At 41.1% G+C, this 24,337-nt stretch overlaps 1 long non-coding RNA gene across 1 annotated transcript; it reads right to left on the bottom strand.

Moving 5' to 3' along the window:
• Positions 1-12,881: 12,881 nt before the first annotated feature.
• LOC124700040 lies at positions 12,882-14,628 on the bottom strand. Its single transcript, XR_007001606.1, has 3 exons — positions 14,514-14,628; positions 14,081-14,153; positions 12,882-12,960 (listed from the first exon to the last, which is right to left on the bottom strand). It is a non-coding gene; the product is annotated as an uncharacterized LOC124700040 (long non-coding RNA).
• Between the last annotated feature and the right edge of the window lie 9,709 nt (positions 14,629-24,337).

Below are 24,337 nucleotides of genomic sequence, written 5' to 3'. Positions count from 1 at the left end.
GTTTGTGTGTGTGGTTGTTTTTGCTACAATAATAAGTTCTTGGTTTGTTTTTCGAAAATGAGGATTCCCCTCGGATCGGGCGCACCATGAGAGATGGATATTCATTCTACGTTGGGCATGCATGCTAATAAAGCTATAAGTTGTCGGTTTTTGTTTCAAAATAAAGGATGATAAATCCTGTGAGATGGGTGTTCTAATTTCGCAATGCATGCGCAGTAGGCTAAACATGCTGATGTGATGACTTGCAGCAGGCGTCTATCGATGCGAACCAGCCACACGTTGAATTGAGTTTGTTTTGTAGGATAGAGACATACAATACTAACTGTGTGTACTTGATGCATGTGATTGGACATGCCAATTAATCAAGCAATCGCTTGGATGCAAATGAAGGGTTGATATGCAAGATACTCTCAAGTATTTTTTTTTATTTAGAAATGGTGCTTCCCGGCCTCTGCATCAATCGATGCAAACTGCCATTTTATTAAAAATATATCCACAAAGTATTTAAGAACGTATTACAAACTCATGGGTCACAAAGTGTCTCCACATGAACAAGCCATCTAAAAAGAGAATACAAAATCACACTATGCATCTTGTATCCTATTAGAAAGCCGCCAACCACCCTGGTTGAAGATAGCCCGAACGACCGCCATCAGATGAGAACATCCTATATCCATATGTGCTCGTTGGTCTTTGGGTAGCAAAAGGGACAAAGCATTGATCTAGTAAGTAGCCTTGTGTACAACCTGCATAAATTGAGCATTACTGGCTTTGTTAAAGATAACATCCTGCAATTTCAAATTGCCCACATTATAGCGCATACCCCAAGGCGGACATGCATTTTACTTTGTTTATCTAAACCATTTAACCAATTTCTAAATAAATTTTTTGATATTATACGGTGGGGGTAAATTGAAAGTGAAATATACAACTCTTCATACTAATTTAGCAAATGTACATCTAATAAACAAGTGCTCAATAGATTCATCCTGATCACCAAAGGCACACTTTTTGCACCCCAACCATTTCCGTTTTGCTAAATTATCTTTTGTAAGTGAAACCTTCCTATGAAGGAACCACGTAAAGATTCTAATTTTTAGGGGCACCTTTAATTTCCAAATATATTTCCTTAAAAACACAGTATGACCATTCATATAATCTGCATATAACGACTTCACTGAAAATTTTCCAGAGGTTGTCAAGTTCCAAATAAACTTATCGGGCACATCGCTAAGTTGTACATTCATTATTCAGCAAACCAGATGTAGCCAAGCCTCCCAACGCTCACCCCTCAGAACACGGCTAAATGTAATGTGGAGAGGGTTATTATTCAAAACCTCGCCTACTCTCTTGTTTTTTATTAATAACTATAGCATATAGAGATGGATATTGGTCTTCTAAAGATACCATTCCCAGCCACGGATCCTCCCAAAATCTAGCGTTCTGCCCATCACCTACTGTGAAGTATTCCCGTTGAAAAAACTCATCTATCCCATGCATAATCCCTTTCCAAAAAGGGGAGTCAGTAGGTTCCACTTGAACTTGGGACATCGTTTTGTTATGCAAGTACTTGTTGTGCAATATTTCCTGCCACATGAAACGGAAAACGCAGATCGTCTACCCTCCCCGCTCCCCTCGTTCGCCTCCTCCAGGCGACAGGGGAGCCAAACCCTAGCCCCCCCCCCTCCCCCCCGCCGCCGCCACCTAGCCCCCTGCCCGCTCCCTCGTCATCCCCCGAGGCTGCCGGCGGCTAAGCCGTACGCCGCTGATGAAGGGGGCGGCAAGGCTCTATGCCTCTCGGGATCTTGCATGGCCGCCTCGGAGGGAAGACTCCGTGCCGGACCCCAGAGGTCGTCGCCGTCCTTCACCCCTCGCCGTGGCGTCGCGCCTCTCGGCCTCACTGCAGCCTCCTGCTGCTCGCTATCCGACGACGCCCGTCCATGGCACTGTCTGGCTTGGGAGGGCCCTAAGGCGCGGGACTGCAGCGGTCGGGCCTGATCTGGGCTTCGGCGGGCCTGTGTCCGGGGCGACGTCGTTGCGGCCAGGGCTCCCGGCGGCTTGGCGGTCGGATCTGCTGCCTCCTGCATCGGCCTGGCCGGGAGGCGCTACTCAGGCGAGTGGTGGCCGTTTTGGTGGAAGGCAACAAGGTCCCTTGCTCGGCTGGCCACGCCTACCGCCAGGGCCTACGATGGGCCTGACGACAATGTTGACACTCCAAGCGAAAGCTTCGCACCATTGGTGTCGATGTTGGCGGTGCCCCTGGGTACCGTTTTCCCTGTTGAGGGCTTCATCGGGGAGCTTGGTCTCCTGCCATCGCGAGTTGATGCGTTCTCCTGGTGAAAAGCTCTGCTCCTTGGAGCGGGCGGCGGCGACACACTGTGTCGTTACCTTCTTGAAGGTGCCGCTTTTGGAGTCCGTGTTCCTCGGGGTGTGGTAGTTGTGCATTGTTGCCTTGTCATCGAGGGTGGTGGATGCCGGGGCGGTGGCCCCAGACGGTTGACGTGCGCCGAGGCGGCGGCCTCAGATGGTCTTGCAATGATGACTCCATGGGGTGTGGTCATGGTCTAGCAAGGCATGGGTGGCGTTTTGGTGCTACGTGGGTAGCGAGCTCGTCGGCCCGGCCTACGCGACGGGGCAGTCGGTGTGGCTGGCATGTCGGGGCAGTGGCCCCGGATCTTTTGGCGCGGCGTTCGTGGTATGCGGCTGGTCGCCTTGGTAGTTTGGGCTACAAGACGTCCATACCATGCGCCGTTGCGGCTCGCCTCCAAGCAGGGGACGTCGGAGCAGCGTCTCCGGGTTTGGTGGTGTGTGTTTGGTCGCCGGCGGTCTAGTATCGTGTGGCCGATGAGGCTCTGATGTCTACGTTCCCCCTCCTTTCCTGTAGACAGTGTTGGGCCTCCAAGATCAGAGGTTTGTAGAACAGCAGCAAGTTTTCCCTTAAGTGGATCACCCAAGGTTTATCGAACTCAGGGAGGAAGAGGTCAAAGATATCCCTCTCATGCAACCACTGCAACCACAAAGCAAGAAGTCTCTTGTGTCCCCAACACACCTAATAGGTGCACTAGTTCGGCGAAGAGATAGTGAAATACAGGTGGTATGAATAAGTATGAGCAGTAGCAACGGTGCCGGAAAATAGCTTGTCTGGCGTGTAGTTGATGGTGGTAGTATTGCAGCAGTAGTAACGCAGATAAAACAAGTAAACAAGCGAGCGATAGCGATATTTAGGAACAAGGCCTAGGGATTACACTTTCACTAGTGGACACTCTCAACATTGATCACATAACGGAATAGATAAATGCATACTCTACACTCTTGTTGGATGATGAACACATTGCGTAGGATTACACGAACCCTCAATGCCGGAGTTAACAAGCTCCACAATAATGCTCATATTTTAGTAACCTTTAGTGTAAGATAGATCAAAAGACTAAACCAAGTACTAGCATAGCATGCACACTTGTCACCTTCATGCATATGTAGGAGGAATAGATCGCATCAATATTATCATAGCAATAGTTAACTTCGCAATCTACAAGAGATCATGATCATAGCATAAACCAAGTACTAACACGGTGCACACACTCTGTCACCTTTACACACGTGCAGGAGGAATAGAACTACTTTAATAACTTTGCTAGAGTAGCACATAGATAGTAGTGATACAAAACTCATATGAATCTCAATCATGTAAAGCAGCTCATGAGATCATTGTATTGAGGTACATAGGAGAGAGATTAACCACATAGCTACCGGTACAGCCCCGAGCCTCGATGGAGAACTACTCCCTCCTCATGGGAGCAGCAGTGGTGATGAAGATGGCGGTGAAGATGGCAGCGGTGTCGATGGAGAAGCCTTCCGGGGGCACTTCCCCGCTCCGGCGGCGTGCCGGAACGGAGACTCCTGTCCCCTGGATCTTGGCCTCGCGATGGCGGCGGCTCCGGAAGGTTTCGTGGTTTTCGTCGATCGCCTCGGGGTTTTCGATCCGGGGGCTTTATATAGGCGAAGAGGCGGCGCGGAGGGTCGAAGGGGCGACGACACCATAGGGCGGCGCGGCCGGGGCCTGGGCCGCGCCGGCCTAGGGTCCGGGGGCCCGGTGCCCCCCTCCGGTCCTTCCCGGTGTTCCGGATGCTTCCGGTGAAAATAGGAACTTTGGCGTTGATTTCGTCCGATTCCGAGAATATTTCGTTACTAGGATTTCGAAACCAAAAACAGCGAAAACGAGAGCTGGCACTTCGGCATCTTGTTAATAGGTTAGTTCCGGAAAATGCACGAATATGACATAAAGTGTGCATAAAACATGTAGATAACATCAATAATGTGGCATGGAACATAAGAAATTATCGATACGTCGGAGACGTATCAGCATCCCCAAGCTTAGTTACGCTCGTCCCGAGCGAGGTAAAACGATAACAAAGATAATTTACGGAGTGACATGCCATCATAACCTTGATCATACTATTTGTAAAGCATATGTAGTGAATGCAGCGATCAAAACAATGTATATGACATGAGTAAACAAGTGAATCATATAGCAAAGACTTTTCATGAATAGCACTTCAAGACAAGCATCAATTAAGTCTTGCATAAGAGTTAACTCATAAAGCAATAATTCAAAGTAAAGGCATTGAAGCAACACAAAAGAAGATTAAGTTTCAGTGGTTGCTTTCAACTTGTAACATGTATATCTCATGGATATTGTCAACATAGAGTAATATAATAAGTGCAATAAGCAAGTATGTAGGAATCAATGCACAGTTCACACAAGTGTTTGCTTCTTGAGGTGGAGAGAAATAGGTGAACCGACTCAACATTGAAAGTAAAAGAATTGTCCTCCATAGAGGAAAAGCATCGATTGCTATATTTGTGCTAGAGCTTTGATTTTGAAAACATGAAACAATTTTGTCAACGGTAGTAATAAAGCATATGTATCATGTAAATTATATCTTATAAGTTGCAAGCCTCATGCATAGTGTACTAATAGTGCCCGCACCTTGTCCTAATTAGCTTGGACTACCGGATCATCACAATGCACATGTTTTGACCAAGTGTCACAAAGGGGTACCTCTATGCCGCCCGTACAAAGGTCTAAGGAGAAAGCTCGCATTGGATTTCTCGCTATTGATTATTCTTCAACTTAGACATCCATACCGGGACAACATAGACAACGAGATAATGGACTCCTCTTTTATGCATAAGCATGTAGCAACAATTAATAATTTTCTCATTTGAGATTGAGGATATATGTCCAAAACTGAAACTTCCACCATGGATCATGGCTTTAGTTAGCGGCCCAATGTTCTTCTCTAACAATATGCATGCTTAACCATAAGGTGGTAGATCGCTCTTACTTCAGACAAGACGGACATGCATAGCAACTCACATGAAATTCAACAATGAGTAGTTGATGGCGTCCCCCGTGAACATGGTTATCGCACAACAAGCAACTTAATAAGAGATAAAGTGCATAATTACATATTCAATACCACAATAGTTTTTAAGCTATTTGTCCCATGAGCTATATATTGCAAAGGTGAATGATGGAATTTTAAAGGTAGCACTCAAGCAATTTACTTTGGAATGGCGGAAAATACCATGTAGTAGGTAGGTATGGTGGACACAAATGGCATAGTGGTTGGCTCAAGTATTTTGGATGCATGAGAAGTATTCCCTCTCGATACAAGGTTTAGGCTAGCAAGGTTATTTGAAACAAACACAAGGATGAACCGGTGCAGCAAAACTCACATAAAAGACATATTGAAAACATTATAAGACTCTACACCGTCTTCCTTGTTGTTCAAACTCAATACTAGAAATTATCTAGACCTTAGAGAAACCAAATATGCAAACCAAATTATAGCATGCTCTATGTATTTCTTCATTAATGGGTGCAAAGCATATGATGCAAGAGCTTAAACATGAGCACAACAATTGCCAAGTATCACATTACCCAAGACATTATAGCAATTACTACATGTATCATTTTCCAATTCCAACCATATAACAATTTAACGAAGAGGAAACTTCGCCATGAATATTATGAGCTAAGAACACATGTGTTCATACGAACCAGCGGAGCGTGTCTCTCTCCCACACAAGCATGATGTAATCCAATTTATTCAAACACAAACAAAAACAAAAACAAACGAGACGCTCCAAGTAAAGCACATAAGATGTGATGGAATAAAAATATAGTTTCGGGGAGGAACCTGATAATGTTGTCGATGAAGAAGGGGATGCCTTGGGCATCCCCAAGCTTAGATGCTTGAGTCTTCTTGAAATATGCAGGAATGAACCACCGGGGCATCCCCAAGCTTAGAGCTTTCACTCTCCTTGATCATAGTATATCATCCTCCTCTCTTGACCCTTGAAAACTTCCTTCACACCAAACTTCTCATAAACTTCATTAGAGGGGTTAGTACATAATCAAAAACTCACATGTTCAGAGGTGACACAATCATTCTTAACACTTCTGGACATTACTCAAAGCTACTGGAAGGTAATGGAACAAAGAAATCCACCCAACACAGCGAAAGAAGCAATGCGAAATAAAAGGCAGAATCTGTCAAAACAGAATAGTCCGTAAAGACGAATTTCTAATAAATACTTCCGTTGCTCAGATCAGAAAACTCAAAACTAATGAAAGTTGCGTACATATCTGAGGAACACGCACGTAAATTGGCATATTTGTCTGATTTTTCTACAGAGAGAAAATCCCAGATTCGTGACAGATAGAAATCTGTTTCTGCGCAGAAATCCAAATCTAGTATCAACCTTCGATTAGAGGCTTCACTTGGCACAACAAAACACAAAACTAAGATAAGGAGAGGTTGCTACAGTAGTAAACAACTTCCAAGACACAAATACAAAACAAAGTACTGTAGCAAAATAACACATGGGTTATCTCCCAAGAAGTTCTTTTCTTTATAGCCATTAAGATGGGCTCAGCAGTTTTGATGATGCACTCGCAAGAAATAGTATTTGGAGCAAAAGAGAGCATCAAGAGGTAAATTCAAAACACATTTAAGTCTAACATGCTTCCTATGCAAAGGAATCTTGTAAATAAACAAGTTCATGAAGAGCAAAGTAACAAGCATAGGAAGATAAAACAAGTATAGCTTCAAAAATTTCAGCACATAGAGAGGTGTTTTAGTAACATGAAAATTTCTACAACCATATTTTCCTCTCTCATAATAACTTTCAGTAGCAACATGAGCAAACTCAACAATATAACCATCACATAAAGCATTCTTATCATGAGTCTCATGCATAAAATTATTACTCTCCACATGGGCATAATCAATTTTATTAGTAATAGTGGGAGCAAATTCAACAAAGTAGCTATCATTATTATTCTCATCAAGTGTAGGAGGCATAGTATAATCAAAACAAAATTTACTCTCCATAGTAGGCGGCACTAAAAGACCAATATCATTATAATCATCATAAATAGGAGGCAAAGTATCATCAAAGTAAATTTTCTCCTCAATGCTTGGGGGACTAAAAATATCATGCTCATCAAAGCCAGCTTCCCCAAGCTTAGAATTTTCCATATCATTAGCAACAATGGTGTTCAAAGCGTTCATACTAATATCATTGCTACTAGCATGCAAATAAGATTCCATGGGTTTTTTAATTTTCGCATTAAACCATTCATGTCTTGACTCAGGAAATAGAATAAAAAGCTCACAGATGTTTTCCATTATGCCTTACTAGTGTAAACAAGAAACAAAAAGTTGCAATTGCAGGATCTAAAGGAAATAGCTTTGAGTACTTACGGCGCTGGGAAACAGACTTAGTAGCCGAGATCCGGAGTGTGAGTACCTTTTACCTTTCCTCCCCGACAACGGCGCCGGAAAATAGCTTGATGTCTACGTTCCCCCTCCTTTCCTGTAGACGGTGTTGGGCCTCCAAGAGCGAGAGGTTTGTAGAACAGCAGCAAGTTTTCCCTTAAGTGGATCACCCAAGGTTTATCGAACTCGGGGAGGAAGAGGTCAAAGATATCCCTCTCATGCAACCCTGCAACCACAAAGCAAGAAGTCTCTTGTGTCCCCAACACACCTAATAGGTGCACTAGTTCGGCGAAGAGATAGTGAAATACAGGTGGTATGAATAAGTATGAGCAGTAGCAACGGTGCCAGAAAATAGCTTGCTGGCGTGTAGTTGATGGTGGTAGTATTGCAGCGATAGTAACGCGATAAAACGAGTAAACAAGCAGCGATAGCGATATTTAGGAACAAGGCCTAGGGATTACACTTTCACTAGTGGACACTCTCAACATTGATCACATAACAGAATAGATAAATGCATACTCTACACTCTTGTTGGATGATGAACACATTGCGTAGGATTACACGAACCCTCAATGCCGGAGTTAACAAGCTCCACAATAATGCTCATATTTTAGTAACCTTTAGTGTAAGATAGATCAAAAGACTAAACCAAGTACTAGCATAGCATGCACACTTGTCACCTTCATGCATATGTAGGAGGAATAGATCACATCAATATTATCATAGCAATAGTTAACTTCGCAATCTACAAGAGATCATGATCATAGCATAAACCAAGTACTAACACGGTGCACACACTTGTCACCTTTACACACGTGCAGGAGGAATAGAACTACTTTAATAACTTTGCTAGAGTAGCACATAGATAGTAGTGATACAAAACTCATATGAATCTCAATCATGTAAAGCAGCTCATGAGATCATTGTATTGAGGTACATAGGAGAGAGATTAACCACATAGCTACCGGTACAGCCCCGAGCCTCGATGGAGAACTACTCCCTCCTCATGGGAGCAGCAGCGGTGATGAAGATGGCGGTGAAGATGGCAGCGGTGTCGATGGAGAAGCCTTCCGGGGCACTTCCCGCTCCGGCAGCGTGCGGGAACAGAGACTCCTGTCCCCCGGATCTTGGCCTCGCGATGGCGGCGGCTCCGGAAGGTTTACGTGGTTTTCGTCGATCGCCTCGGGGTTTTCGATCCAGGGGCTTTATATAGGCGAAGAGGCGGCGCGGGAGGGTCGAAGGGGCGACGACACCATAGGGCGGCGCGGCCAGGGCCCGGGCCGCGCCGGCCTAGGGTCTGGGGGCCCAGTGCCCCCCCTCTGGTCCTTCCCGGGTGTTCTGGATGCTTCCGGTGAAAATAGGAACTTTGGCGTTGATTTCGTCCGATTCCGAGAATATTTCGTTACTAGGATTTCGAAACCAAAAACAGCAGAAAACGAGAGCTGGCACTTCAGCATCTTGTTAATAGGTTAGTTCCAGAAAATGCACGAATATGACATAAAGTGTGCATAAAACATGTAGATAACATCAATAATGTGGCATGGAACATAAGAAATTATCGATACGTCGGAGACGTATCAGGCTCCGACTATTGTGCGGTTTTTGGGCCGGTTTTCCTCATAAACTCGGCCGCTCTGTATGATTTTTGGGCCCGGTTTTCCTGATTAACTGAGCCAAATTTTCTTCTATTAATATCGTGCAGCTCACCTGCCGAATTCTCAAAAAAATAATTCCTGCCACATCTCCTATTCATTGATCAATTTAAACAGCCATTTACTCAACAAGCATCTATTTTTGATATCTAGAACCTCAATGCCTACACCGCCATGATCCTCTGGTCTACAAATTATATTCCATTTAGTTAACTGGTACTTTCTTTTGTGTTGATCACTCTGCCAAAAAATCTAGATCTACAAAAATCTAATCTTTTGCGCACCCTTTTTGGTATTTTAAAAAAAGATAGCAGAAACATCGGTAAGCTTGTGAGCACAAAGTGATTACTAACTAATTAAAGACACTGGAATTTTCTGTTGCCGCAAGTGTTTTTTGTTTGTTTGGTTGTTGAGCTAGCTTATCACGTGAACCACGCGATATTGGTCGCTGCAAGTTGATCGTGTATTATAGCAAGGACCTTAATCTGGGAAGAACCAAAAAAAAAAAAGAGGTCCTTACTCTAGTATTGTTGCGTCCGGAAATTCAATTCGGTTCCCGGGTGCGTATGCTCCCTATTCCAAAAAATTATATTTCAATTTGTCGAAAAATTTTGAAAAAAAATTCTACATGTACATCTCTATAATATATGTGCAGTCGTCAAGTTTCATGAAAAATTAATATTTTTTGTGGTCTATGTAAAAAAGAGAAAATTTATCTTGAAAAAAGCATTATTTTTAGCACTGAATTTTGTCTTTTTTACACACGTCACGTGAAAAGTCTATTTTTTATGAAACAACTTTGTGAGCGCGTATCACGTGAAGATGTACATGCGAATTTTCCGTTTCAATTTTTTTAAAATTCAAAATGTGTTGAAGATGAAATTGAAAATAGAGGGAGCATATGCTCCCGTGTTCCAAAACACCACTCCCGCGTTACGTCTGTGTATTATATACTACCCGTCAACTAGATCGATTAGTAGACTAATGGGGTTGTATGTGATCGGCTATTGATTTCTTTTTAGAAACACAGTACAAACACAACACAGACGTTTATATACACGTGTATACACTTACCCCTATGAACGCACACCCTACCTCTATGAGCACCTCGGGAAGATTGAGCCGGCGGATTGGATTTTGAAATTGACGAAGTCACCACAGATGCCTTGTTGTCGACGGAAACGTCGCCTCCCGCTAGGCGAATATTTCGCCTTTATGAGACACATAGATGTCAAACCTAGGATTTAAACTCTGGTTGGCTAGGGGTATAACCACCCAACCATAAGTTGGTTCTCATCGGCTATTGATCTCTTGTACATGGATCTGCACGTGTATTAGTCATATCGATCTTTGCTTTTGAAATCTTCGGTGACAATGTATATGTGCAAGTCCGCAATCAGGACGAAATATTATGCTGGGAGGATTCACGAAAGAGATTTTTTTTTGACAATCGATACCACATATATTTATAGTAACAAATAGTACATGGTAGAGATACCCGAGCTGTCTCCATGGATTACAAAATAAAGTCTAAAAGATATTAGCAAACCTCCGAGGTCTCCAAACTCTTTCTTCTTTCAAGACACAATCATATACTTTCCTGAAGGCAGCCAAAGATAGATAACAAATCATAGACCAGTAAATACCAACGAAGGTTCTCCCATTATTTTTACTAGTTGAATGCCCGTGCGCTGCTACGGCTCGATTTTTATTTTCTCTTGTAATATATTAGAAAAATGTATGTGAAAATATAAATGTGTAAAAATAATCACATGGTACTGCAGAAACAATAATATTCTACTTTTTTTGAGGGTCCACACTACAGATTTTTACATAAGTACATTGCTCTATAGTTTTCACCACTGTAGTTGAGATGTGGCTGCAATTAGTCTCCTTTCGTGGTACTCCGCTGCAAGCTCCTGCGCTATCATGAAAATATCGTGACATTTACTCATAAACCTTCAGCGAGAAGCTCCTGAGCTGTCATGTATATATACATGCGCAACATTACATTGGTATGTTCTAGCCTGTTTGAACATCTAAAGAGTTAACTGAATTTTTGCATACTGCATCGTCTAAACGACCACACTTCTAAACCAATTGAGTATGTGAGAAACCAATTCCCTTGTTCCATGTTTCCTTGGCACAACCAAAGTCTTCTAAATGGGTAGCCTAGTTGCATATGAAAGCAACACATAAAGTATGAAGCGCTTGGATAACAAGGGCGCATAGTGAGTCAGCGCCAGTTTGGAGAAGAAAACAGCATGTTTTCCATGTGCATTCAGTCAACAAGGGAACCTTCAGCAAACTCGAACATTGTATGTGTCATCTGGTAGCAAACAAAGCATTGGCAGGATCTACTCGGGAAATATAATTGCATCGTTGATAGGAAGTCTTGAACAAGATAGAGACCATCAGACAAGGTTTCCAAATCAGCACAAACTACGGAAACTGGAACTGAAATCATTGCAATGGGAGTAAAAACTATCATCATCTATGTATGTCGAAGAAATCTTCAGAAGAATGAGACCAGCTCTGATCAGTTCTAGTTTTTTGACACTGTGTGGACGAGCAGATTGAAGAGGCACACCTTGGAATGTGTTTGTTGGAATAGTGACAGACTGACAGCATGAAAACTCGATAATAGCATGAGAAAGAAATGGAGGTACAAATAAACATGAGGAAGATTAGCATATAGCAAGTGCAATACTAAGTTATATAAAAGGATGTCTATAATTATTGTAGATAGACAATTTTCAGTACGATTTTAGGACTATAACACTGTCAGTTTCTATAATTCATCGATTCACACGATCAGAAAAAATGGGCACATTACTTGTACCATGTTTTGCATGTAAAGTTTGGTAGAATGTCACCAATTCTCCGAGTTGATGAAATAAAAAAAATATTTCTGGTTCTCATGCTCCAACCATAGGTAGGAGATGTGATAAGACATCCATACATGATGACTAAAAACAATTGCTGATTCTGAGCACTGAGCTTACAACAGATAGATGATCAGCTCGCAAGACATAAATTATCATTTCGACCCAACACTTCTCACTACCACTATAACTTCTCCAGTGTTTATTGTCACACCATTGAGTGCTCATTCTCCTCGGTTGGGATCATGCGAAGTGGTGGTTAACTGTTACATCATCTTCTTCTCTTCTTCATAGCGGATAGTAGCTGCAGACAAAAAAACGGCTTTTTTAGGAAAGACACCTAAACATTGACCATCTAGTGAGGGCTAAGAAGCGAGCTCATGGCTTGGTTTTAGGGCATCACTTACCAGCACAGCAAGCATACTCCAGCCGCATACGCGATATTTCCCCCATGAAGTCGGTCATCATCAAAGCATGAAGTGTCTGTTTAATGGATGGGGAATACGGCTCGTAGGGATGCCCAAGAGTCGCCATGAAGGCCATGGTTCCAGCATATCTTTCAGCCCTCGACCTACACGTGTCTGCCGATGCTAAGAAGGATATCATTCCGATGCACTCACTTCAAACCGTTGGCTGCATGACAAATGGAAACATGTAACAAAAAAGTTAATATGGAAACATGTAACAAATCTAGAGCTTTTTTCTTGGACAATTAATGTTGCATGTTTCCATCACTCTATCCACTAAAAACAATTCATCAATTTCCCCTGATTTATTTGTGGCATACTTACGGACATATGCTCGACAAAGAATAAGTTTTTCCTTAATAGGAAAGCACTATTTAGAATTCTTAACTCTATTTTAGTTGACATACCGACAAGTTTTTCGTTTATTTGTTGATAAAAGTTGCACCTGCAAGCGTCTAGTATAGCAATACTGATGCCATCATGCTTAAATTCCATGTGTATATTGTGGCCGCTATGATTAAGTTACTCTGTAAACCAAATTTCGCTAGGGTGCTTCTGACTACACACTCTGCTAAACAAGGATAATAATCAAAGGTTAGCGCAGGTATTCGTAGAACTATACTTTACAGTGTAATCACTCACTGAGTAACATGTGTTAACCCATTAACTTTACATTCACACACACTTAGAGGGTAATATTTTAGGTTATCAAAGGATCTGATGCTAAAATAAGTAGAGGTTACCAAAGGTTTGCTGTATCGTATTCTTACAATTTAGGAGGTATGTACTACAGGAAGTGCACTATTAGCTGCTCATTTAGGATCAAGTTTTAATTACAAGTAAACTTGCCATATGTTGATAGATTTTTTTTGATGAATGATCCAAGCTAGGCCTGGTAACGAACATGTACAAGTAGAGTTCTCTTTTTCCTAAAACCACATGTACAGACGAATGTGTTTTTCATGATCAAGTTTGCTCTGGGTTCCCACTATATCATGCACATACCTTTTAGAGGCTTGAATGATATTCACAAGAGATGAAAACTATGGCCTAACCGCATAATAGTAAAGATAGAAAACATTGTGCACTGCCATGGAAAATCTCACCGCCCCGAGAAATGCATGAAAACTGGGCATTCACACGATACAAAGTGTGTACCACAACCAAACACCTTCATCTAAGCAGATTCAAAAATATGTGGAAGACAAATTACAAAAAATGTTGGCAGGGAGCATATGCAGGAGCAAGATTACCATGCTAAAATGACATAATCAAAATTTGCTGACCTGCAACTCTATTCTCTACTAATAAGCTTGGTTCTTTTTATTTTCCAGGTGATGATCCAGGTTGAAAGATCACCTGAAACAAATATGTTGTGATATCAACAAGACAGCAATAACATCATTTTAGTCATCTTATAGAGGTTACTAACATGGTTAAATTGGGAGATATAATTGTGGAAGCGCTAACTTTCTAGGTTGAGACTATGTTTCATTACTGTACAGATAATCTGTACTTGTTAGTTAAAGTTTTTCTTTTTTAGTTTTAGTCCACCATAGATAATCTGTACTTGTCAGGGAATCAGTAAGATATGAAGGCTTGAGTAATAAGCCAAGGAACAGTACACACAACATAGGTAGAAGAAAATCGATCCTATCGAAGCGCAAAAAATACGCACTTCCATTCTCATTAACCACACACAAAGGCATAAGGGCGAACCTTCCAGATGAGGTTTGCAGTGACTTTGCCACTGGACAGGTTGACAGAGATGCAGGTGGTCTTGGCTCACCGCACCGAATTTCTCCAAGGCCGGTAGCTCCGAGTTCTGTACAACACAAAAAATCACAAGAAATTGATGAAGGCTAAATAGCAGCAAATTTTAGGGATCCACAAGCTCAGTCCGAACACTGAATGGTTCATCCAAACCTCATGGTTCCTAAATATAGGTTTTCCAAAAAAAAATTACATACAACCACCGAGATATAAAGTTTCAGGTAAAAAATTAACAAAGAATCACCAAATAAAGAGGGGTGAATTACTCAGATTACACTCCAGGAAGAACTCATCCACCTCCTTCGCAACCTGGGATATAAAAGCAGATACCATAAATATCAAATACCAGAACAATAATCATATGCTCTGAAATAGTAATCTTTTCAAAATAATATCATATAAAGAAGAAAAAAAGCATGCTCGCACAACGTACTCCAGATAAATTCATTGGATAATATAAAGTTTCAGGTAAAAAATTAACAAAGAATCACCAAATAAAGAGGGGTGAATTACTCAGATTACACTCCAGGAAGAACTCATCCACCTCCTTCGCAACCTGGGATATAAAAGCAGATACCATAAATATCAAATACCAGAACAATAATCATATGCTCTGAAATAGTAATCTTTTCAAAATAATATCATATAAAGAAGAAAAAAAGCATGCTCGCACAACGTACTCCGGATAAATTCATTGGATAAAAAAGTGTGACATGGCAGTCTTCCAAACTATTTCAGAGCGTAGATACATCATATCAGTATAAAATTTTGTGATCTATTGATTATGATGTGGTCACATTCTTATCTGCTTAAACACTTGACAAAACAATATAGCCTGGATTTTGTACGATGCGGAGTATAGATACATCACGTCAGTATAAAACTTTGTGATCTATGGATTATGATGTTGTCGTATTATTATCTCGCTTAAACAGCTGTAGTTGATCACACGAAAGAAAACAATTTAACCTGAAGTTTGTACAATGCTATGAGCATATGAAACTGATGATGCATCAACGTCAAGTGAATCTTTTCAATGTATGGTTTGCCAGTATGCACCAAAACATAGTGCAGCACCGAATAAAGCTCGGCATGGTGTCACTTTGTATAGAACGGCTGGAAAAAATCTCTACTACTATAAAGAGGGACAGGGAATTTGCACACGCCTTTGAACCTACTACTGAAAACTACGTAGACACCAAGTGAAGGCAAAATATATGCGGATCAGTATTCAAATACGAGAGGGAGACAATATAATAAAAAGCTATTCAAGCACTTGTTGTAGGCTGCTTCTCTATGGGAAATCTACAAGTAAATACAAGAAAACATCCTACAAGTAAATACAAGTTAGATTTCCATTATGTTATTCTAGTAGGAAACCGTGTATAATAGATAACTACATGTTAACCTGATCTATAGGAACTCTACGGGTGATTAAACAAAAATATCGCAGGCTTACAAGTTCCAATTGCACACATAGGTCATGCAACAAAAAAACAAGCCGACCCAACCTATGAGCACACAAAGCCACGTTCAAACCTTCTGGACGGAGTTGGTGTTGGCTCTCGTTTCCGGCTTTCCAGGCTCGATAGCTTCGATTTCTGTACGGCGCAAGAAACCAGAAGAATTAGATGAAGACTCTACTAAATAGCAGCAAAATATAAGCCTCGATGGGCTCCGGCCGGAACACTCTTACGGCGACCAGCGTGAAGTTGGACTTGTATGCGTCGGGCGTGTTATACGAGGAACACGTACACGCCGAGCGTCGTCACCGCCGTGAAGCCCGGGCGCGGCGAGCTCCTGACGCCGACTGGAGAGGGGAGAAAGATTGGAGGATTTGAGCCAATGGTCGTGCGGCAGTAGGAGAACATGAGGGCTCGTACCTTTTGTATTGGTGGAGGAAGTACCAAACACAAGCAGCACGATCGGCATGCTCCACGATTGCATCGGCAGTTGCCATAGCTAAGCTGACCGGTAGTTTCCAGCAGACCATGGCAGATCGAGGCGGCGCGGATGGGGAAACGGAGAACGAGGCATCGGCGACGTGGCGCGCCTGACGGTAGAGACAGCGGAGAGGGGGGGGTCGGAGAGGCGGCCGGAGAGGGCGGCCGGAGAGAGGCGGTGCATCGACGGCAAGGCTAGGAATCAATCGGGGAATTTTTTTCGTTTTGGCTGTGCGGGACGAGAGGTCAAAGACCGTGCGTGTGTGGTGGCTCGTTTCCATCAGCCGGTTGGTTTTGTGCCTGGTTTATTCCTTTCCTATGTAAACGTGGCGTGCGGGACGAGAGCCGTGGGTTTTATTTTCGATTTGAGGTGGGAGGTTGGGACGTACCATGGGACACCACCTCTAGCCATTTAATATAGTAGAGATTTGAGCCGTAACGCCAAGGCTAAGTTCACGCGCGCAACCAGTAAGGTTGTCAATCAACATCGGCAAGAGTACCAACAGTAGTATATTTGGGAATAACAACCGACGTAGCGGCCGGGACAAAAACTGCGAGGATAATCCTCCTCACCACAACCATGAGAAAATATCCAAAATCGATCTGGCGAAGCATGATCTGAAGGCCCATATACCTAGAGAACTGTAATCTTTCGACACCACCATCAACGTTGGGAAGGAGATCTTGACGTTGGACGAAAAGGCTGAAGATCACTTATTGCAGGCGATACCATCTCCATTGAGGGGAAACCAACAAGAAAGACGGCTACCAAAACCCTAACATAAACTACTAAAAACACTATTTTTGTTGAAAGCTTCACGCTTAGATCGGGTTCCCCACTCTCCGACGGCGAAGCCGACCGAAGCTAGAGGAACCGATCTATGAAGGAGGCTGAAGTGGAGGCGGCTAGAATTTTTTCAAAGAATAGGCTGGTGGTTATTACTTGTATATATTCCGAAAGTATATATTACTTGTATATATTCCGAAAGTATAGGATGGTGGTTAATTATTATATATAATAATACTAGCACAGTGCACGTGCTTCGCTACGAAATCACATCAAAAATAGTACAAAATTAATTAACATATGATCTTTTGATAATATTTTGAGAATTCCTTACGATTGAACATGCTCATAAGAAATGCCTTCGAATAAATGATATTTTCTTTAAAATGTAATTTCACCACAAAGAAATAAGAATAAGGCTTTTTTTTGGAAATCACTGGCACCTTTTTGTTCCAGTAGATGTAATTTTTTTTGCTATCTCTAACATTCTGTGTCCTTCTTTTCTATAAACTAGTACAAAAGCCCGTGCGTTGCTACGAGGCTCAAAGTATCTTTAGTTATGACAATATACAGAAGTAATGCACGTGAAGATATCCGAACTAATGTAGAAGAGTCGCCACCAGCAAGGCAAGCTAGCAACCTGGTAGATCACCCTCTGGTTTCCCTGATCTTTTCAGTTCATATGATCTCACGTTGAGCTCATATCATCTCACGTTGACGTTGTCTTGGGAATGTTCGGTGTCCAAAACAAAGTTCTTCGCATGGCTGCTCGTCTAGTCGCATGTGCATACCTACTTGTATAAAAATTTAATATCACATGTTTTAAATCACATATAACTGGTAACATAATATTCAGTTGAATTCGAAAAAGGAACCATTGCTAAAATATCCGGATGCCAGTTAAACATTCTAATGACAATGCTTCAAATAACACAATATCTCAAACGAAAGAAAATGTGGAAAATTAGAGTCTCCAGAAAAAGAAATATCTCCTGGACTTTATACAATTGTATTTTTAGATATTACAATGGATGATAAGTTTACCTGATTATCTCAATTCTCAAACTACAAAAATTATACATAGTAAATAGTTGATGTACATCATCGAAGATGCATGGCTGACTAATTATTATAGTTCAGCTTCTCGTGTAAACTGTAGCTAATGAAGCTCATCAAAATGAGAACCTCCAAATCTTAAAGCTTGATACATGAATATTAGGCATCAATAAATTGTATTCTTGCTGTGAGTGAGCTGCAGGAGGAAGGACATGGACAATGGTTGCCACGGGATTTGTAGTATTCAACCCAACATTACACTTTGATATTTTATCCTTTCTCCTAACCACTCTTAAGTCTTAAAAAAAGGCTTGCCACACAACTCTACATAAGATGCTTATAATTTTTTAAAGATAAAAAGTTGTATGAAAATGGTTATGAAAATTTTAGCATGAAAACTAAGCCACATAAGATGTACGCATAAGATGAGTCTCTGTTATCACCAGAATTTGACCGAGTCAGAGGTGGGCCGCGATCAAGATGGGCTTGAAGAATATACATGGAAGGAATGCATGAATCGGCCTTATATGCAAAGTTTGGGCTAGTTTGCCCGTGTATCTGTAATATAGTAGGATACGTGTCGGTTAGATAGAGTTTGGCTCGTGCCGGTTGGGATTGTTCCCACGATTAGAAAGTCTACGGACTATAAATATGTATCTAGGGTTTATGAAATAAACAACAATCACGTTCACCACAAACCAATCTAGGCGCATCGCCAACTCCCTTGTCTCGAGGGTTTCTTCCGGGTAAGCATCATGCTGCCTAGATCGCATCTTGCGATCTAGGCAGTACAAGTTTATTCGCTATCCATGCGTTGCTCGTACTGAAGCCTTTTTTATAGCGAGCAACGTAGTTATCTTAGATGTGTTAGGGTTGGCATTGTTTATCGTATCATATGCTGTCGTAGTGCAACCCTGAGACGTCTAGCCGCCCTTACACCTATCTTGGGTGTAGGGGCTGTAGGATAACGTTGCATAGAAAACAAAAATTTTCCTACGGCGAACACGCAATCCAAGCCAAGATGCAATCTAGAAGACGGTAGCAACGAGGGGGTATCGAGTCTCACCCTTGAAGAGATTCCAAAGCCTACAAGATGAGGCTCTTGTTGCTGCGGTAGACGATCACTTGCCGCTTGCAAAGCGCGTAGAAGATCTTGATCACGATCGGTTCCGGCGCCACGAACGGGCAGCACCTCCGTACTCGGTCACACGTTCGGTTGTTGATGAAGACGACGTCCACCTCCCCGTTCCAGCGGGCAGCGGAAGTAGTAGCTCCTCTTGAATCCGGCAGCACGACGGCGTGGTGTCGGTGGCGGTGTAGAAGTCCGGCGGAGCTTCGCTAAGCTACGCGGGCAATATGGAGTGGAGGAGCAAAGCTAGGGTTTGGGAGGGGGTGGCCGGCCACTCAAGGGGGGCGGCCAAGCTATGGTCTTGGGGTGGCCGGCCCCCTCCCTTGGCCCCTCATTATATAGGTGGATCCCAAGTGTTGGTGTCCAAGTCTTCGAATAAGACCCGAAACCAAAACCTTCCATAGGAGGGAAACCTAGCCCAACTAGGACTCCCACCCAAAGGTGGGATTCCCACCTCCCATGTGGGGGTGGCCGGCCCCCTATGGTGGAGTCCACTTGGGACTCCACCCCATCTAGGGCTGGCCGGCCATGGAGGTGGAGTCCCTTGTGGACTCCACCTTCCTTGGTGGTTTCTTCCGGACTTTTCTAGAACCTTCTAGAACCTTCCATAGAACCTTCCGTGACATTTTATTTCACATAAAATGACATCCTATATATGAATCTTATTCTCCGGACCATTCCGGAACTCCTCGTGATGTCCGGGATCTCATCCGGGACTCCGAACAAATATTCGAACTCCATTCCATAATTCAAGTGCTACCATTTCAACATCCAACTTTAAGTGTGTCACCCTACGGTTCGAGAACTATGCGGACATGGTTGAGTACTCACTCCGACCAATAACCAATAGCGGGATCCGGAGATCCATAATGGCTCCCACATATTCAACGATGACTTTAGTGATCGAATGAACCATACACATATATTACCAATTCCCTTTGTCTCGCGATATTTTACTTGTCCGAGGTTTGATCTTCGGTATCACTCTATACCTTGTTCAACCTCGTCTCCGACAAGTACTCTTTACTCGTATCGTGGTATGTGGTCTCTTATGAACTCATTCATATGCTTGCAAGACATTAGACGACATTCCACCGAGAGGGCCCAGAGTATATCTATCCGTCATCGGGATGGACAAATCCCATCGTTGATCCATATGCCTCAACTCATACTTTCCGGATACTTAATCCCACCTTTATAGCCACCCATTTACGCGAGTGGTGTTTGGTGTAATCAAAGTGCCTTTCCGGTATAAGTGATTTACATGATCTCATGGTCATAAGGACTAGGTAACTATGTATCGAAAGCTTATAGCAAATAACTTAATGACGAGATCTTATGCTACGCTTAATTGGGTGTGTCCATTATATCATTCACACAATGACATAATCTTGTTATTAATAACATCCAATGTTCATGATTATGAAACTAATCATCCATTAATTAACAAGCTAGTTTAAGAGGCATACTAGGGACTTCTTGTTTGTCTACATATCACACATGTACTAATGTTTCGGTTAATACAATTCTAGCATGATATATAAACATTTATCATAAACATAAAGATATAAATAATAACCACTTTATTATTGCCTCTAGGGCATATCTCCTTCAGCCTCCCACTTGCACTAGAGTCAATAATCTAGTTTTCATTTGTAAAGATATAACACCTTGGCCTTCGGTGTTTTATCATGTTTCGCTCACGGGAGAGGTTTTAGTCAACGGATCCGACAAGCTCGGAACCGTATGTATTTTGTAATTCATTTGCGTCTCAACGCATCACTCATTTCCAAATGAGTCGGCATTAAATAAGTTTGGTCTTCGGTGGAACCTTAATTCCGCGGTCTGAAATATGTCACTAATATTGTCACATACAATATAGCTTCAAAGTTCTGACTCTGTCGGAAATACACCAAGTTCTCAAAGAACCTCTTGACTTAACATCCTTTGTTATTGTCAAAACAATGACATACTCTGCCTTCTTTTGTAGATTCCGTCACAATATTTAGAACTCTTCTAAATCTAGCATAGACAACTTCTAGCTCATTGTGCTACTTTTAAAAACAACACTTAGTCTAATTTGAGATTGAAATTATATTTTATATATGACAAAACCAATATCGGTGTAACACCTTACAGCGATTTGTTTGTCATTTCTTCATACAAAAAAATATATATATCCTTAGTTCTTCTAAAGTACTCAAGGATATTCTTACTGTCGTCCCATGATCATCTTATGAATCATTCCGGTATATGCTCAAAACATTTTATAGCTCATGATATCTGATTGTGTACATATTATTCGTGATCTATAATCACTCATGTGTTTTTACTCATTGAGTGTCAGATACACTCAAGTCTTGTTAAACCTTCACATGACAAGAACATTTTCTTAATATTTCTATATTGAACTATTTCAATATCCATTCTATGTACTTTGACTTAAACTTATTATGTGTTTCAATCTATCTTCATAGATCTTGACACTAAATATGTTTTAGTCTATATCCTTTCATTGAAGTTAATTTTCAATGAAACATTTTAATCAAGTATATAATTACATTATTTATAACCAACTATATGTCATCTACATAAAGTATTATAAATATGTCTCAGTGCTCCCACTTAATTTCTTGCAAATGCAAGCTTCTTCATCGTCTCTGATGAAATCAAAAAACTCTTTGACTATTTCATCTGGTGAAGATTCCTACTCCGCAATACTTACTTCATCCAATTGAAGTTCGTATACCTATCTAGTATTCCACAGACCAGCAAAACTCTTGGTTGTATCTTGTATACACCTTTAATACATACTTCTGATAAGTAATGTATTTTGCCATCCTACTAGCATATCTCCTAAAAGAAATATGTAGTGATTACTAGAATAATCCACATAGACTATAAGCATTGCTACGGAAGATCTAATCTTATCGTAGTCAACTATTTGAACTTTGTTGTAAACTATTTTTCAACAAGTCGAGCTTTCTTCAAGGATATTTCATCCAAGTCTATAGATCCATTTACTTTCAAAAAGTATTCATCTATTATGGATTTCAAGGCGCATGGCCATTTTAACGGAGTCAGGGCCCATCATAACTTCTTTGTTTGTAGTTGGTTTATCATTGTTCAAAATCAATCCTTTGTCCACAAATCATTTATTTGATCACAAAGTAAACCATACCTACAGATGAGGTTCAATATGCACTTCGATCTCCATGGCTAAAACACTTTGTAGTCATGGGAGCCATGATCGTCGTGGCCGCTTCCGAAACCAATTCCGATGCTGCGCTACTCGATCATTATGCTCGGGTTCATAAACCTTATCAAATTATATTGTCCTCCCACTCAAATACTTCACTAGAAACAATTTCTTGGAAATAAGAACATTGACAAACACTTTTGTCTTTGTCTTGTGGGAAGAATTCCCAATTAAATCTCTTGGGATAACCAACGAAGACATTCATCCGATTTTGGTTGTAAACTCTTAGACCAAAATTTAAAGAAAAGACTATTAGGGTTTATACCCATGTCATAACTTGTATGATGTCATTTCATCGGATCATGATGATGCTCTATTCAGTGTAAAAGCGGTAGTCACTAAAGCATAATCCACAAAAATATAATGGCATCAATATTTTATCTCATCATTGATCCAACAAGATTTGGATACATATCTCGGATACTATGTCATCATTATGATACTCCAAGAAATGTGAGTTGTAGAATAATTTCATAACTCTCTTAGATGTTCGCTAAAACTCGTAATTCAAATATTTCCACCATGATCCAATCATAGATATTTTTCTATTACGTTGATTTCCACTTCATGTTGAAATTTATTTGAACCCATTCAAATGTTTCAAACTTCTTCCTTATCGAATATATCCATATATATACTCAATTCATTGTTGAAAGTTTTCATGAAGTAGAAGAATCTCCCGCACACAACTATGCTCGGTGAACCATATACATCATTATGTATTTTTCCACTAAGTTTGTTGCCCGTTCAACTCTTGGCCTATGAACGGTATTTTAATCATTCTCTTTTAGAAAAGATTTGCAAGCGTCAAATGATTCAAAAATCAAATGACTCCAAAAATCCATTTGCATGGAGTTCCTTCATGCGTTCCTTTCTAACATGACCTAAATGGCGGTTCCACAAATAAGTGGAATTCAAATCATTTGCCTTATGGCATTTTAGCGTCAGTTTTATGTATGTGTGTTTCACCATTAAGATTTATAATAACTTATCCATCGTACATGGAGTAATGTCATAATTTGAACAACTCATTGTTTTCATTTGACCAGAGCAAAATAACAATTATTAAGTTCTTTATTATAAATTCTAAGGGCTAGATAGAATGCCAACGACGAACATAATAACACTTTATTTTGTTCCAGACGTGCTTTTCTATCATATTCCTTGTCAGATCACTTAGGCCATTGTATTCTTGTATTGCGTTGTTTTGTATGACACTTCATACCAACCAATATGGTACTAATACCCAAGAATTTCATTGTGTGACTTAACTAGGAATACAACCATAACATGTATATCATTTATATACACCGAGCTAGACTTTCTAGTCTTTTCTTTTCTTTTTGCCAAAATATCTTTTGCAGTTTTTCTTTTAGCTTTCCTCATTATTCAGAAAAACACTTCAACATTAATAACTTCTAGGTTTGTTGGTCAAATACCAATAATCTTGAGGTTCTTACTTTGAAGTTGATCATCATATGACAAGTGTTCCAGATTTCACTATTAGTAACTTTGTAATATGATGAACAATTTCACTCATAATTTTATCCATCATATCATGACGACTTTTCGAGACCATGTCTGTACATGCTAGGC

This window comes from Lolium rigidum, chromosome 3 (genome assembly GCF_022539505.1).
Source record: "Lolium rigidum isolate FL_2022 chromosome 3, APGP_CSIRO_Lrig_0.1, whole genome shotgun sequence".
NCBI lineage: Eukaryota > Viridiplantae > Streptophyta > Magnoliopsida > Poales > Poaceae > Lolium > Lolium rigidum.
Note: the sequence above shows the minus strand (reverse complement) of the source record. Positions and strands in the feature narration are given on the sequence as shown.